At 39.0% G+C, this 16261-nt stretch overlaps 1 protein-coding gene across 5 annotated transcripts in view; it reads left to right on the top strand.

Moving 5' to 3' along the window:
- Window positions 1–3903: 3903 nt before the first annotated feature.
- Window positions 3904–16261, top strand: part of Znf148 (zinc finger protein 148) — a 147505-nt gene continuing 135147 nt past the window's right edge. For 4 of the 5 annotated variants that reach the window (XM_026394082.2, XM_026394073.2, XM_026394057.2 and 1 more), the window contains exon 1: window positions 3904–4103. The gene's annotated coding sequence lies outside the window, so the exon portion shown is untranslated. Of the gene's footprint in view, window positions 4104–4695; window positions 4985–16261 lie in introns of those variants that run through there. The other variant, XM_026394048.2, reaches the window with a different exon arrangement.

Raw genomic sequence — 16261 nt, 5'->3', positions numbered from 1 at the left:
TAAAGGGTTGGGGATATGGCTCAGTGGTGCGGTGCTTGCCTAGCAAGTACGAGGCCCTGGGTTTGAGTTCCATACTGCCAGAAAACAAAAACAAAACAGAGAGAGAGAGAAAAAAAAAAAAAAGCGATAATGCTGGGAAGGATGGGGAGAAACTGGACTTCTAATACATTGTTGGTGGAATGTAAAGTAAGAGTCATGCTGGAAAATAGCATAGCAGTTTCTTAAAAAACTAAGTATGCATTTACCATATAATGTATCAATCATATTCTTAAAAGAAGCATACATTTAAGTTCACACAAAAACCTATAATTTGGGCTGGGGATGTGGCTTAAGCGGTAGCATGCTCGCCTGGCATGCGCAGGGCGCTGGGTTCGATCCTCAGCACCACATAAAAATAAAATAAAGATGTTGTGTCCACCGAAAACTAAAAAATAAATATTAAAAAAATTCCCTCTCTCTCTTTTAAAACAAACAAACAAAAACCCCCTATAATTAGGAGCTGATGATGTAGCTAAGTGGCAGAGTGCTTGCTTAGCATGTGTAAGGCCCTGGGTTCAATCCCAGCACTGTTAAAGATAAGCAAACAAAATGATACCTATTATAGTAGTTTTGTCATAGCAAAAACCCTGGAAACAATCTAAATGTATCTCACTTGGTAAATGGATGAACAAACTCTGGTACATCCATACAATGGAATAAAAATGAATGTTTGATATATGCAACAATTTAGATAAAACTCAGAGGGCCAGGGATGTTGGCACACACTTGTAATCCTAGAGACTTGGGAGGCTAAGGCAGGAAGACCACAAATTTGAGGCTAGACTTAGCAATTTAGTGAGGTCCTGAGCAACTTAACAAGACCCTGTCTCAAAATTAAAAAAAAAAAAAAAAAAAAAAAGAAAAAGGGGGCTGGGAATGTAGCTCAGTAGTAAAATACTACTGGGTTAAAACCCAATACCTCCCCAAAACAAACAACTAACAAACTCAAATCAAAGCTATTTGTTTAAGTTATAAACCTCAATCTCAAAAGGTTACATGGTATAGCCCTCTATCTAACATTTTTGAAATGCAAAACCTATAGAGATGGAGATCATATTAGTAGTTACTAGAGGATAGGGATAGAGTGGGAAGGGGATTTATGAATACAAAAAGGTAGGGATTCCCACCCCCCCCCCTTCTGAGAATTGAGCCCAGGGTACTTTACCACTGAGCTAGTCCCCAGATCATATATATATATATATATATATATATATATATATATATATATATATATACATACATACACACATGTATATATTTTTTATAACTTTATTGTATTTGTTTATATTTTTTTTGGTGCCGAGGACCAAACCCAGTGCCTTACATGTGCTAGACAAGCGCTCTATCACTGAGCTACAACTCCAGCCCTTAAAATATATTTTGAGACAGTAACTCGAGCCCTTAAAATATATTTTGAGACAGTATCTCCTGAAATTGTCAAGGCTGGCCTTGAATTTGTGATCCTCCTGCCTTAGCCTCCCGAGTAGCTGGGATTATAGGTGTGTGCCACTAGGCCCAGCAGTTAAAAAAAGCAAGTTCTTTTTAGGTGATGGAACAGTTCTGTCTTCATTGTAGGAGTAGTTACATGAGTCTACACATGGGATAAAGTTGTATTTAATTACACACACAAAATCCCATGTAGAAGTATGCAGGTTAAAAAATAAAATGAATACTAAGGAAGTTCTGTAGTACAGGTAACAATAATGTGTCATGGTCAATTTTACTGATTTTGATGTCTTTCTAGAACTTCATAAGACATCACCTTTGGGGGAAGCTGGGTGAAGGTTAAATGAGACTCAGTGCTATTCACAACGACTTGTGAGTCTCTCCATCTTTTCGGGATACCAGGAATTAAACCCAGGGGCACTTTAACCACTGAGCCACATCCCCAGAGCTTTTTAATATTTTATTTAGAGACAGGGTCTCACTGAGTTGCTGGCTTTGAACCTGTAATCCTCCTGTCTCAGCCTCCTGAGCTGCTGGGATTACAGATGTATACCACTGAGAGGTGGGCTTGTAAATTTACATTAAAAGAATGAAACAAAGAAAGTAGAACAAAGTTGAATGAATGTAAATGCCTAGGGCTGGTGTTTGGGGAGGTAGCAAAAAAAAAAGTACGGGTTACAAACTGGGGCTGAAAGAGTTTCACAAGTTTCAACTATTTAGGGCCTAAACTGACTCCTCATCATCACATCTGCTGTCAAACTACTATAGTGCTCCTTATTCTGCCCATTTTAGACAGCTGACAGTTGTTCTTTATTGTTTCTTGGTTATCATTTGGGGCAAAAAACTAGATGTGTTCCAAGTGGAAACAAATCAATTTTAGCCCCCATGGTGTAATCTCCAGGACTTCAGCCCTTTTAAGTTATTGGTTTCCCCATTGCCCAATACTGAAAGTCTTAATTCTTTGCTGCCAGAGGTTTTTTTTTTATTTTAACATCTGAATTTGATGCCACTGCAGATATTAGAAGTTGCCAGAAGGCTATCCTCCAGATAATTGTCCCTTGCTCTAGCTTATATCACTGTTTTGTTGCAATTAGCATACAGAATATGCACTGTCATCTTATTAAAATTTATATTTTTTAATGGAGGAAGCACATGGAGAGTTGATTGTGAAGCTGTGGCTTATCCTTGCTCTTCTTAGTTACCTGTGTCTAAATTAAGCTGAACCTCTGGGCCTCAGCTATTTCTAAACAGGCATCACGATTTACTAAGGTTAATGCCTGAGGGAACATTAACCTTGCAGACAGTAATCTAATTCAGTGTCATCACAAGTGCATAATGCGGGAGTCTGGAGTTTTGCCAAAAAGCACTATTCAAATGAACATTCAGTTGGCAAGGTGGGTGTGGACCAGGGAAGAATTCTAGAAAAGATTATATAGATATTTTAATGCCCTTTCCTTTCCCTTCAAAGTTTGTTTAAATATTGTAGAGATGTTCTAAATAAAACCTACATCTTATTATTAAGAAATCATAATGAAGGTGTTTCATCCTACAGAAAGTTCTTGATACGCATAATGTTCAATATTCACTGAGTATCTTTTATGTTACCTGGCTGACCTTGTGCTAGGGTGCGGACACAAAGATGAGTAATTGTAAGCCATTTTAGTACCGGCAAGCACCTCAGGGCGGCTAATAAATGTTAGTTAATGAAGGCACCCCTTAAGGAGGTCACAATTCGGCGAAGGTCACTTAAAGGGCCCCAAAGAATGAGACAACTGTGCAATTCTAGCCTGGGTTCCAGGCGAAACGAGCACGAAATACTATAAGACCCTCTCCAACAGGGTCCAGGGCCAGAAATCTTTATCTTTCTCTGCTCAAAACCTGAATCTCAGTTTGCAGACACTAACAGGGTTTGCGACAAAGGCACATGGTTTCATCTTCCGGAAAAGGAGCTTTTGGGGTGATGGGGAAGAGGGCTAGGTAAGAGGATAAATGAAAAATCCAAGAAATTCTAGCCGACAACCTTTCACCTAGGTCCTCGCCCCTTCCACTTCCCGAGGCCTGAAGTCCTCCCGACTCCCAAGTCCTCCAATTCTCCGGGCGCCAGGCACAGACTGAAAGCGGGGGTACCCCATCTAAAAGAGGTTTCCTCAGTTCCGATCTTTTTCAAACCGCTTCTCTACGGGGTTCAGCAGGGGGGAACCTGAGGTTCGGGGCCAGGTTCTCTGGCCACGCAGAGCTGGTGACACGCAGGCGCCGGAATCCAAGCCACGCTGGGTCTTCCAGCAGCTCTCTGCGCCAGGCGAGGGCGGGCGCCGCACAGCGCTTCCCAAATACGGGGCTTCCCACAATGCACCGCGGCGGCAGTGGCGGCGACCGCGGCGGCGCTCTAGCCGCGGCATGTCTGCCTCTCTACTGCTCTGGGAGGAGGAAGAGAAGGAGGAAGAGGAGGAGGAGGAGGGGGAGGAAGAGGAGAAAGGCGCAGGGGTGGGAGCTGTTGCCGAAGCTGCCACAGTAAAAGTTCTCCCCCCTCCCCCTTTCCCCTCCTCTCACGGCCCCAAGGAAGGTTGAAGCTGCCACCGCCTGCAGTCGGTGACCGCGCGACTCGGCGCCCGCCCGCGGTAAAGCGCTCGGCCTGGCAGGCCCGGGCCCGGGGGAGGGAGGGGGAGGGGGAGGGGGCGGCGCGCGGGGGGAGCGCGCGGCGGTAACGGCCTGACCCTGGGGGGAGCCAGCCATGGCGGGGCGGGGGTCGGCCCGGGGACCGACCCTCCGAGGCCGCAGGGAACGGAGGGGTTGGCTGGGGGACGGGAGGAAGCAGGGCGCGGATGGTGGGTTGGGGGGTTGAGAACGGATAATGACGGGGGTGGCAGAGGAGAGAAGGCGGCCTCCGAGGCCTGAGGGGGGTGTCAGAGGTAGAGAGAGAGGTGGGATGCTCGCGTGCGGAGGCCACAAGGGTGCTGGGCGAGGGTGTAAGAGGCCGGGGAGACACCAGGTCTCTGTCCACCGTGCCTGGTGCAGTGCTTTATGTACCGCAGGCCTCAAGTCACTGGTGGTGCCCGAGTGTGCTCTTTGGTAGAAGGGAAGGGCAGGGGTTGGAGAAAAGGGAATGCTTGCGGGAAACATAGTGGGAGTGTGAAAGGGGGGAGAGAGGCCGGAGGGAAGATGCCGGATAGGTGGAGGAATGCAGGGGGTGGCTGTGGAGGAGTCTTGAGGATACTGGGGGGTGTTCATTGTGCAGATACCTTAGGTATTTCATTATGGAAAGAACTGAAGCGTTTCCAACGCAAGGAAAGAAGGAATATAGGAGTTTCCGCCAATAGAAAGGAGAGCGTTTGAAGCAAGAAGGAGTGCTAAATGTTAGAGAAGATGCAGGGAATGCATAATAAAATAGACAGACGTGGCATAATTAATAAATGCTGGCCCAAGGACTAAAGAGTTATTTCAGATGGGCCAGGATGGCCTAGTTCCGGACCTGTTTGGGCTCTTCAGTAGATGACATCTGGTAAGTGTGGTTCCGGGCTGTGGTTGGGGTCACTGAGAATTATAGTTCGGTCTGAGACATTTTGGTCCTGCACCAGTGAATATGAAAACCTCTGAAACGGACCTTGAGAAAGAGCCTGGCCTATGGGAATTCTTGAGGCATGGAGTTTACATTTTTAGCGAATTTGAAGTATTGTCACATCAGAGACTGGATGAACACTATCCTAGCAAATGCTGTAATAGAAATTACTTGACCTGGCGGTTTTCTTCTTCACTGCCCAGCTTTATTTGGTCCAGTGGAGCTTGTGCCTTATTATTCAGCCTGGATTGCAGTACATAAGATTATAATTGATGGTGGGGGGAGTCAGTTTATAGTGGCCCTTTGGAAGTTCCATTTGTTGCTCAAATGTGTCTGGTATATTGGATTGGTATCTCATACGTCTGGGGATGGTGGGAGATCTTTTGCCATTCACACATAGTTCCTGTTGTACTCTCACTAAGGCATGGTGGTATTGAAGAAAACAAATCTGCCAGCAAAATGTGGGCATGCAGACTAGAGGATCTAGAATATATGTTTTGGTCTTAGGTTGTTAGTTCAGATCTCTGTTATCATGAGGGCTAAAGGAACCTGAAGAGACTGGATACTTCTAGAGCCAGGTTGGAGGGACAATTAGAATCTCTATGTCAGGAAGTGAATCAGGCTCTCTCTGTTGGATTTGCTGAGCCCACACTAGACCTGATTTCCAAGAGGGAACTCTGGGCAAGAACCATGCTCTTAAAGTTTACCTGAATATTATTCACCTTTTGTTTTGAGAGAAATTATATGCACATTATGTTGAAAAGAGGATAGTAAGCATGTTACATGTGAATTTATTTTTATTTATTTTTTTAATGTAAGTCTAAGTCAGGAGATTAATGGGGAAGATGGAAAAGGAAAAATCAGTCATGCATTCCTTTAGCAATAATTTTTAAGGAATTAAGCTAATTTAGGATTAGATTGGAGAGAGACTTTCATTACAAATTTTCTTATAGAAAAATCCAGGATCATTATTTTAAATATTAGGAAACTTTTCAGTTTATTTGGAATTACTCACCTTTTAAAAGGACTTCCTTGTGTTACATAGTATGAGGTAACTATTTTTACTATAATATGAGAGGATCAGTTTTTCTTCCCTTCTTATACTGTATATTATATTTTTAATTGTAATTATGATGCACTTAAATATAGTATGTTAGGTTTTTTGTCTTACATTATGAAATAATGTCTCATAAAAATTGTTCTTAGGGGACTTATAATGAAAAGCAATAGCCCAGTCTTGCCTGTTTTCCAGAGGCTACTACTTGCAAGCCTAAGTTTTTAAGTTCTTTTCATACTTTTCTCAAGGTCTCTGTGTAATGGGCATATACCATTATTTTTTGATTTATCAAAATGACATTATCAAGGAGTCATGCTTCAATGAATGAAAGGATTTTTTCCCGGTGTGTGGGGGGAGGTGAGTACTGGGAAATGAAGCTGTACCACTGAGCTATATACCCAGCTCTTTGGGGTCTTGCTAAGTTGTCCAGCTGACCTTGGAACTTGTGATCATCCTACCTTAGTCTCTGGAGTAGCTGGGATTACAAGTGTACACCATTGAGTCTGGCAATGAATGAAAAGGATTTGTTATTGATATTATCTCCCTTTTCCTTCTCCTTTTTCATCTTTATAGTTGTTATTTTAGTTCTTTTATTTGATGTCTTATATCTTTAAATAATATGCTTAAGCTTCATTTTAGAGTTCAACAATTTAAGGCTGTATCTTTTCACTTCCCATTGTGTTAGATTAGGATTTAGACTAGCAGGACATGAAGTTGAGAGAAGCATTTAGAATTAGGCTGAAAATACTGGGTGAGATAATAAAGGGAAATTTGGATGAACCTTTAAGGAAAACTGCCTTGGAGAAAAGAGTATCTTTGAAGCATTAGATATACTGGTTAGAGGTGAGGAGGAGTTGCTTGACAGTGAAAATTATTCATCTTGGAATTAGTTACCAGGTTGCAGTATTCTTTGATAGTCTTCTGGAGAATTTCAGTGCATGAAGTCTGGAAGATTATGACCGCTAAATGTTCTTCCTAGGCTTCTATGGCTTTTTTTTTTTTTTTTTTTTTTTTTTGGTGGTTGTTCTGGGGATTGACCCTAGGGTTGCTTTACTACTGAGTTACATCCCCAGCTCTTTTTTATTTTTATTTTTCAAAACCGGGTTTCACTAAGTTGTTGAGAATCTTGCTAAATTGCTGAGTTTAGCCTCAAACCTTTTTCCTCAGCCTTCTGAATTGCTGGGATTATAGGCATGAATTACAGGGCATGATTTGTATGGCAATTCTTCCTTTTTCTTTCTCTCTCCCTCCCTCCCTCTCTCTCTTTTTTCTTGTGCTGGGGCTTGAACCCAGGGCCTCATCTATATGAGGTGAATGGCCTACCACTGAGCTACATCTCCTGTACTTTTTAAATTTTATTTTGCAACAGAATCTTGCTAAGTTGCCCAGACTTGCCTCAAACTTTGGATCTGCCTCAATCTCAAGTAACTGGGATTACAGATGTACACTATTGCACCCTGATTGATTCCTGCTTTTAGGAAGGAATGGATTGGTGTGGAGAGAGTGTGTGTATGTGTGTGTGTTTGGGGTGTGTGTGTAAGGAGAGAGGACTAGAGAAATGTGATAAGGGCAAAAAATGAGGGATAGGGATTCTGGAAGTAATAATTTGGGAGGATGCTGGGCATTTTGATATAATTGATGTGCAGGAGATTTACTTTATGATGGTGAAACTGGTAGTTAAAGAAATGAGCATATTTCAGCCCCTAATGCAATGGGATTGTGGTAGAAAAACTCTGCTGCTTGTAGAGTCATAAAGTATTAGTGTTTTTGAAAATTTGTATATGAGGTCCAGGCCAGTGAGATGGATATAGGGAAAACAGAAAGATAATGCTCCACTTCTTTTAGGAAGTCTTGTTTAAGTAACTGCACCTTTTGAAAGGATTCCTTATTATTTATTTAACCACCAAGCTACATCCCCAGCTTTTTTTCTATTTATTTTGTGACTGAGTCTCACTAAGTTGCTTTGACTGACCTTGAATTTGTTATCTTCCTGCCTTGGCCTCTGGAGTCCCTGGGGTTACAGATGCATTGGGAATTACTGGTGGGAGCCACTTTGCCTTGTGTTCTTATTCTTAATAAAAATGGCATTCATATGTAGATTTGTACTGCTAAATTTTGTATTTGCTTATGGGAATTATCCTCTTTGTTTTGCAAGTAACCTGCTCTAGAGCTGAGACTAATCTCTGGGGGAACTCTACAGCTTGATTCTTAAGTGTTTAATAAATAACCTGTTGAATGACTGCTAGAAAGTAGTGTTCACTGTTACTGATAATAGTTGGACTGTATGAAATTACTGAGTACTATGGGAATATTGTGGACAAAAGTGTGTGTGTGTTTGAGAGAGTGAGTACAGAGGGGTATTTGATTGGAGGGTTGCTAGCTTAAGGGGAAAAGACAGAATGGAATAGAATCAAACTGTAAAATCCTGCAAGAATATCAAATGGATAGAATCAAAAAGTCTTTTCTAACATAAGGCTTATTTAATCTGAGGTAAATCTGGTCTGGAGTGGGCACTGATTTAATTTGGGCTTTATCTCTAGCTTTTTAAGAATCAGCCTAATTTAATTCATTTTTAGGATAATAAAAAAAATTAGATGCTGGGTGCGGTGGTCTACTCCTATAATCCTAACTACTTGAGGCAGGAGGCTTGCAACTTCAAGGCCAAACTTGGTAATTTAGTGAGACCCTGTCTCCAAAGGGCTGAAATGGTTGGGGGTGCAGCTCAGTGGTACAACACTAGTTTAGCATGTGTGTCCCTGGGGTTGGTCCCCAGTACTGAAAAAAAAAGTTAGATTTATTTTTTTTTCACTCAAGGAATTTATAATATTTACATTATTTTAAGAGAAAAAAGCAGTTGTGAAGTAATTTACTAACAGTGTATGATTTTAGAAAAATTAAAAAAAATAAATATCTCCAGGTGAGATTTTTGTATTTTGATAATCATTTTCAATAGTAGTGTTCAGAACTTTTTTTTAAAATAATCTTTGAGCCTCTAGTGCTAATTTATACAATTTAACTATTTATTGAGTACCTATTGGAGAAGGGGACTAATAAAGGTGAGTAAAACATTGTCCCTATTCTTCAAGAATTTATAATTCCTCCAAGATGGCACATTTATAAATAATACAAATTATACTGTTATTCTGAATAGTGTCATTGTTGATGTTTTTTTTACTTTAAAAGATTTTATTTTTAGCTGGGTATGGTGGTACACACCTGTAATCCCAGCTATTGTGGAGGCTGAGGCAGGAGAATTGAAAGTTGAAGGCCTAGGCAAAATAGTGAGACCTTGTCTCAAAAAAAAAAAAAAAAATTGAATTTTTAAAGAAATGCTGAAGAACAGTATCAAATAGAGTAAGTGAAGAGTAGTTTTACTTTAAATTCAGTTAAAAAAAAAAAAAGCAACGATTTCTTGGTTGACTAAGAAACTGATTTTTAGAAAATACTCCCTAAGAGGAAGCTGGAAATATTTTGAGCAGTGGTGATGACTTCATATTAGTTAGGCACTAGATAAATGTTGAGTGTATCCGATGGTTGGATGGATGGAGTAAATAAATGAGTAAGTGATAGACTCCCAAGGTATCTTATTTTAAAGAGGACCATGATAATTTGAACTATGTAAATAAGTTCTAGGCGCATTCATTAACAATTTCATTACCTTGAGCAAGATACTTCATGATTTAAGTTCACAAATGAGTTTTACAGATACTAAGTGCTGTAGGAGTTCAGAGAATGGAGACATGAATATTTGCTAAGGTTTGGGGAAAGAATTTAAGTGAACCAAACTTTAGCTATATACTTGAAAGAATTCCATAGGGATCTCAGAGGGGAACTAAATGGCTCCAAATTTCTCTTGCAGCCCTAGAATGAACCTAGAGTCTAGATCTATTTTTGTCTGAGTACTTTCTGCCTGTTTCACTTTAGTTACTCCTTCTGGTTTGTTTCTTTTCAAATTCGGGATTGTGGGGTAGATGTTGAGCCCCCTGCAATAACTATGGGGTCTATTTCCATCTATGTCCAGTGTAACTTTTAGTTTGTCCTATTCTGTGACTGTACCCTGTAAATTACTTAGTCTCTGTGAGTGAAAAGCATGAGTCAACTTGGCCCTGTTATCCTGGCATTTTCCTGCACACTTTTCTCAAAGCTGCTTTCTGAATTATGGAATAGAACAGACAGAGCTGAGGGCATGTATCCAGTGGACACATGATTTTTTGAATAAGTGAGTGAATGAGAAGGTATGTGAGATAATTTAGAAGATCTGCATTATCCGTATGTTTGCTGTATCCGTTTTATTTATTCATAACTTGACATTTCCTATGCAGGATTTAATGGGGCTCATAAAAATATGCATTGGAAAGGCATTAAAATAATTTGAGAAGGCCTAGTTGAAGAAAAAAATTGCAGAAGGCAAAATCTGTCTAAAGAATGTATAGGATTGTTATAATTAGAAGCATACTCAAAAAAAAAAAAAAAGATTTCCAGGTGTGGTGGTGCATGCTGGTCATCCCAGCTACTTGGGAGGCTGAGGCAGGAGCATCATAAGTTCAAGGCAACTTAGCAAGACTCTGTCTCAAAATGGGGGAGAAAAAGGAGACTGGTGGTTTAGCTTAGTGGTAGAGTGCTTGCCTGGTATTCTTAGGGCCCTGAGGTTCAATCATCAGTAAAGACAGGTATGTTTCAAGGAAAGCTTGAGAATATGGAGGGTAAAGAGGATTATTTGAAAGGGCTGTTTTGAGGAAGAAGATGGTAAGGCTGTTTGAAGGATATGAATAAATAGAAATTTGGAATATTGTAGAAATTATGTGATTTTATAATTAAGAATATCAGAAAATAAGGGGATGAGTTTTCTTTATCAGATAGTACATATTATATATTGGGATGAGTTTTCTTAACACATGAAACATATTCGTCATATGAAAAAGCATTTTGCATAAATTTTTATACAATCATCACAAGTGTATCATAAGAATACACTGATTCTCAGTTTTATCATCAGGAAATTGGTAATGCCAAATATTACTAAAGCTGTTTTTTTTGGGAGGGGTGCTGGGGATCAAACTCAGGTCCTTGAACACACTAGGCTCTATTATTGAGCTACATTCTCATCCTCTCAATGTTTAAGTTAAAGGGTAGAAAATGCATTTGACTAGGTGAGGAACCTGGGACTCATTTTAATGGCATAGAATTGGATTTTGAGCTAGTCTTTGAAGGGATAGGTAGATCTGACTGGTAAAGGTTATTAAAAGAGAGCATTACAACCTTAGGGATTATTAGCATAAGTAAAACCTTGGGTATTAAAAGCCTAGGATCTAAAGAGAAATGGTTAAGTTTTTTTTTTTTTTTTAAACTATGATCCACAGTAAGAAAAACAAGCCACATCTTCACTTAAAAAATACATGTTTGTGTGTCTGTATAAAACAGAAATTTCAGGAGCTGGGATTGTGGCTCAGTGGTAGAGTGCTTGCCTAGCATATGTGAGGCACTGGGTTCGATTCTCAGCACGACATACAAATAAACAAAATAAAAAATTTCATCAACAACTAATACAAATATTTAAAAATCCCAGAAATTTCATATAATAAACTGTTCTTAATACTATCCTTAATAGAATAACTATCCTTACCATATTGGATGATTGGATGTGCTTGGATGATATTTATTCTTTTTTTTTTTTTTTGGTACTGGGATTGAACCCACTGAGCCATATCCCCAGCCCATTTTTGTATCTTATTTAGAGACAGGGTCTTGCGGGGGATGACAGGCCTGTGCCACTGTGTCCAGCTGGATGATATTTATTATTTTTTTTTTTAAGAAGGAAAACAGAGCTGGCTGCAAGGTGGGGTTGGCATTACCTATTAAACTGATTTCATGATCAACTGAACAATTCATCACAACCTGTAATTTTGAACATAGAGTTCATGAATAGGACACAATATGATAGAAAGTAAAAAGAGTCAGTTGGTGTTAGGTAGAAAATGGATGACCTTGAAAGCTAAACCAAGTAGTTTGTATTTGATATGACATGGTGTTGTGCTTAGTAAGCAAACAGAAGCTGGGTTTGAGTCTTAGACCTTTTATTTACACAGTCTATGATTGTAGAGAATTACTTCCTTTCTGATTCTCAGTTTTATCATCAGGAAATTGGTAATCATTATACCTTCCTGTGAGGGTTGTTGTGAGGATTTGAGGATTAAAGTATGTTAACAAAGGATTAAAGTATGTTAACATGTATCATTAATGTATGGCTATTGAGCATTTTTAAGTAGAGAATTGAGCCAAGTACCATATATTGAACCCAGGGCTTTGTATATGCTAGGCAGTTAATATGCTAGATTATAGCACTGAACTATACCCCCAGCCCCAGAAAACATAATCTCACTATAGCTATACCATAAAGAATTGGGGCCACTATGGTAGTAAAGTAAGTTTGGAGGTAAGAAGACCAATTATGTTACTAGAGAAACTAAGAAGGGCTTGAATTAACAGTAGGATTAGAAATGTGGGGATGGGATGTAATTGGAGGTAGGATTGGAGGACTGGAAAAATGACTGTAAATTTATACTTGTGGAAAAATTCAAATGGCAATAGCTGAAATTGAATTGCATTTTAGGGTAGTTTATTGGAGTATAGTAGATTAGATAGTATAGTTTCTTTTATGTAATAGATGCTTAATTATTTGTTGAATGATTAAATATGGTAATTGTAAAGAATTGAGAGTTGAGACAGTGATGTATTGATATAAGACAGAGGGGTTAGATTCTAGGGTGTTTTCAGTGGACTGCCAGGATGTACTTATATGGAATATTTTTGTACCCTTGCTGTGTTCAAGTTTTCATGGTAGGCAATGTGCAGAATACATATTTTTATATGACATAGTCCATGTTCTTTAGGGAGTTATCTGGGGACAAAATGGGGCTAATGACATAAATATAGCAACTTTGATCAGATTTGGGTTTGTGGAGAAACTGGGGTGTAGCTTAGACCTTGCAGGGTAAATAGAATTGTAGTAGACAAGATGGTGAGAGTTGGCATTCTAAGAAGAGATATGAGTGACAGAAAGATTCTGGGTGTGTTTAGGGGTTGACAGTTTAAATTAGTTATACTTTAGGGTTCATTTTGAAGAATGGAGGGAAATCAAGCTGGGAAGTAGATGGAAGACTTCAAAATGCAGGCTTAATTGGTCTTTAAAATTTATTTATTGAGATATGACACATACTAAGGGTACAGGTAAATGAGTTTTTGTTTGGTGTACATTTGTATACCCACTACCCAGCTTAATATAGAGAATAAATAGAGAATATATAATAGAGAGAATATATCACAGAAGGCTACCTTATGTATCTCCTCCAAGTTGATGTTTCCTATAACCCACAGTAACTATTGTGATCTCTAAATCATAACAGAGTAATGCTGTGCTTTTGAACTTCATATAAGTGGAATCATACTTTTCTGTGTCAGTTTCTTTTGCTTGACATTATTCTGTGAGGTTGATCATGTTGCATATAGTTGTAGTTCATTCTTTTTCATTACTTCTTGAGATTCCATTATGTGAATGTACCACAATGTAATTATCCATTCCATGACTGTTGGACAATTGAGTAGTTTCCATTTTGGGGATGTCTAAAGAGTTTTATCTTGACTCAGGTGGTATTGGGAAACTATTGATGACTTGAGTGGGGAAATGAGGGAGCTTAGGAATTCTATCTGGTGACATTTTCTTTTTTGTAATGAGGAGACCATGGTAACTGGGAGACAAAGAAGGCTACAGCAAGAGTGTGAAATATTGAGGATCCCAGTTGGGAATGATGGTAATGGAAATAAAAGGAAAGGGATAGATAGATATGAGATACCTGAAAGAGCTAGGTGTGGTGGCACATGTCTGTAATGCCAGCAACTTGGGAGACTTAGGCGGGAGGATCACTAGTTGGAGGCCAGCCTGTGTAATCTAGTGAGACCCCCATCTCAAAATAAAAAATAAAAGGACTGGGGATGTAGGTCAGTGATAAAACGACACTGGTTTGAATACCTACTACTAGGAAAAAACCAAACCAAACAAATACTTCAAAATACCTCAAAGAAAGAATTGGGGGGGTTGGGGTTGTGGCTCAGTGGTAGAGCGCTTACCTGGTATGTGTGAGGCACTGGGTTTGAGCCTACCTATTCACCACATAAAAATAAATAAAATAAAAGTATTGTGTCCATCTACAACTAAAAATATTTAAAATATTTATAAAAAAATTGAGGAATGATGGTGGAATGAATTAGACATCATTACCCTAAGTACATGTATAAAGATATGAATGGTGTGAAAATACTTTGTGTGCGTGACTTAAAAAATTGTGCTCTATATGTGTAATATGAAATGAATTATATTCTGCTATCATGTATAACAAATTAGAATAAATAAATAATTTAATGAAAAGCGAATTGAAAGGGACTTTTGAGAAACAGTAGAGAAAAAGAAAATGGAAGCTCTAGGGCTTATAACCTGGGTGACTGAGAATTTTGATGCCATTAACAGAAATTAATTGGATTAGTTAGAACTATTTTGGTATTTTAAGACACATTGATCAGTGTGTAAGGCACCAATGGAAATATCCAGGGGGAGTTATCTAGCTAGAGTTAAAAATACTGGATTGAAACTGAGGAAAGAGGTTCAGTCGAGATTTGGGAATATGTACAGAGAGTGATAATTGAAGCTACTAATTCTGGATTTGGTAGGGCAGTGATGGTTATGAAATTATTTGGACTGATAATTAAAGTGTTAATTGGAACAAGTAGTTGAATCTAGCTAAAAAGAAGTCATATATTAAATTCCTCAGGAATATATGTAGATTGTAGCAGAGGGTGATGGTTTAAAGCTCATTTAGGGGGCCTAGGGGAAGATATCCATATGGAGAACAAAAATGTAGATGCATTGGTGAGGAATGTTTCCCCAAAGTGGAGGGAAATAGAGAAAGTTCCAGAACAAAACTTGTGAAAGTGCCCACAATTTAAACTTGAGAAACAGTAGTCTTTTGAGACAGAAGCAGCAAGCAGAGAGATCAGAGTGTAATGATACACTAAGAATCATGTGCAAGAGTGTGTACAGAGTAGAATCATGTGCCTGTACAAACCAAAGGGGTAGTCCACGTCTCATTGTCAGAGGATAAAGACTTAGATAGTGGCTCATAAGATATGTTACATAGAATTTTTTCTACTGCTCTTTCTTTTTCCCTTGTGGTCTTCGAGAGAGCAATTCACAGACCAACATGGAGGCTTACTGGTAGAGTAGATTGGAAGAATAGAAAGCAATGAATGTAGGAATTGTATTAACAAGTTTAGTTTGGAAAGGAAGAACAACTTTTCTAAACTGGAGGCAAGAAGTAACAGATGGATGAAGATAGAGCATTTTAGAAGTTGTAAAGAGGATTACAGGTGGAGAAGGTGTGATTTAAGGGAATTTTGTGGAAGGAATTGATTATTTGATAGGATTAAGGATTTAAATATGAAATTGATTTAGATTAGTTAAGGAAATGGAGAGTTGTATTTAGAATTAATCTGTTGTGGGAGATTTCATGGCTTTCTGATGGTGTTTAACACCCAGTGTGTGGGTGTGGAGGAGACAGATGATGAGGATAGTCTGTCTCTGGGGAGATGCATAGTGAGTATAATGGAAGGTCATGATATTCTGTACAGTACTGAAATGGCTGAGGGACAGTTTTAAATTATGTAGGAAACAAGTGAGCTAAATGATGGTAAAGAGTATGTGTATCAGTAGAATATATGTGGTTGTGTTTAAAAAGAACGGGGGTCTCAATTGGTGGTCTGTTTTTCAGTATGTACATGTGGCTAGCTGAAGTGCAGATGCTGGTTTTAGGAGCTGAAGAAGGCCAGAGTGTAGAAAGTTTTTTTTAGCCTCATTGTTGAGGTTATTGAGAATAATGACTGAATATGGGACAGAATGGGATTGAAATTATTGGGGAAAAGAGTACTCTGAAGTTTGATAGATGTTAATAGTTTAAGTGAATAAGATGGACAGCAAACCAATTTTTTAGTGATAGAGTAACAGTGGGAATGACCTTGAGGAGCCCAAAGCAGTAAGACTTTTTATCAAGCTGAAGGAATAGGAGAGTGATAGAGCTAAGACATGAAAGGAGCAGGTTTTCCAGAAAAAAATCAAG

This window comes from Urocitellus parryii, chromosome 2 (genome assembly GCF_045843805.1).
Source record: "Urocitellus parryii isolate mUroPar1 chromosome 2, mUroPar1.hap1, whole genome shotgun sequence".
NCBI classification, from domain to species: Eukaryota; Metazoa; Chordata; class Mammalia; order Rodentia; family Sciuridae; genus Urocitellus; species Urocitellus parryii.
Note: the sequence above shows the minus strand (reverse complement) of the source record. Positions and strands in the feature narration are given on the sequence as shown.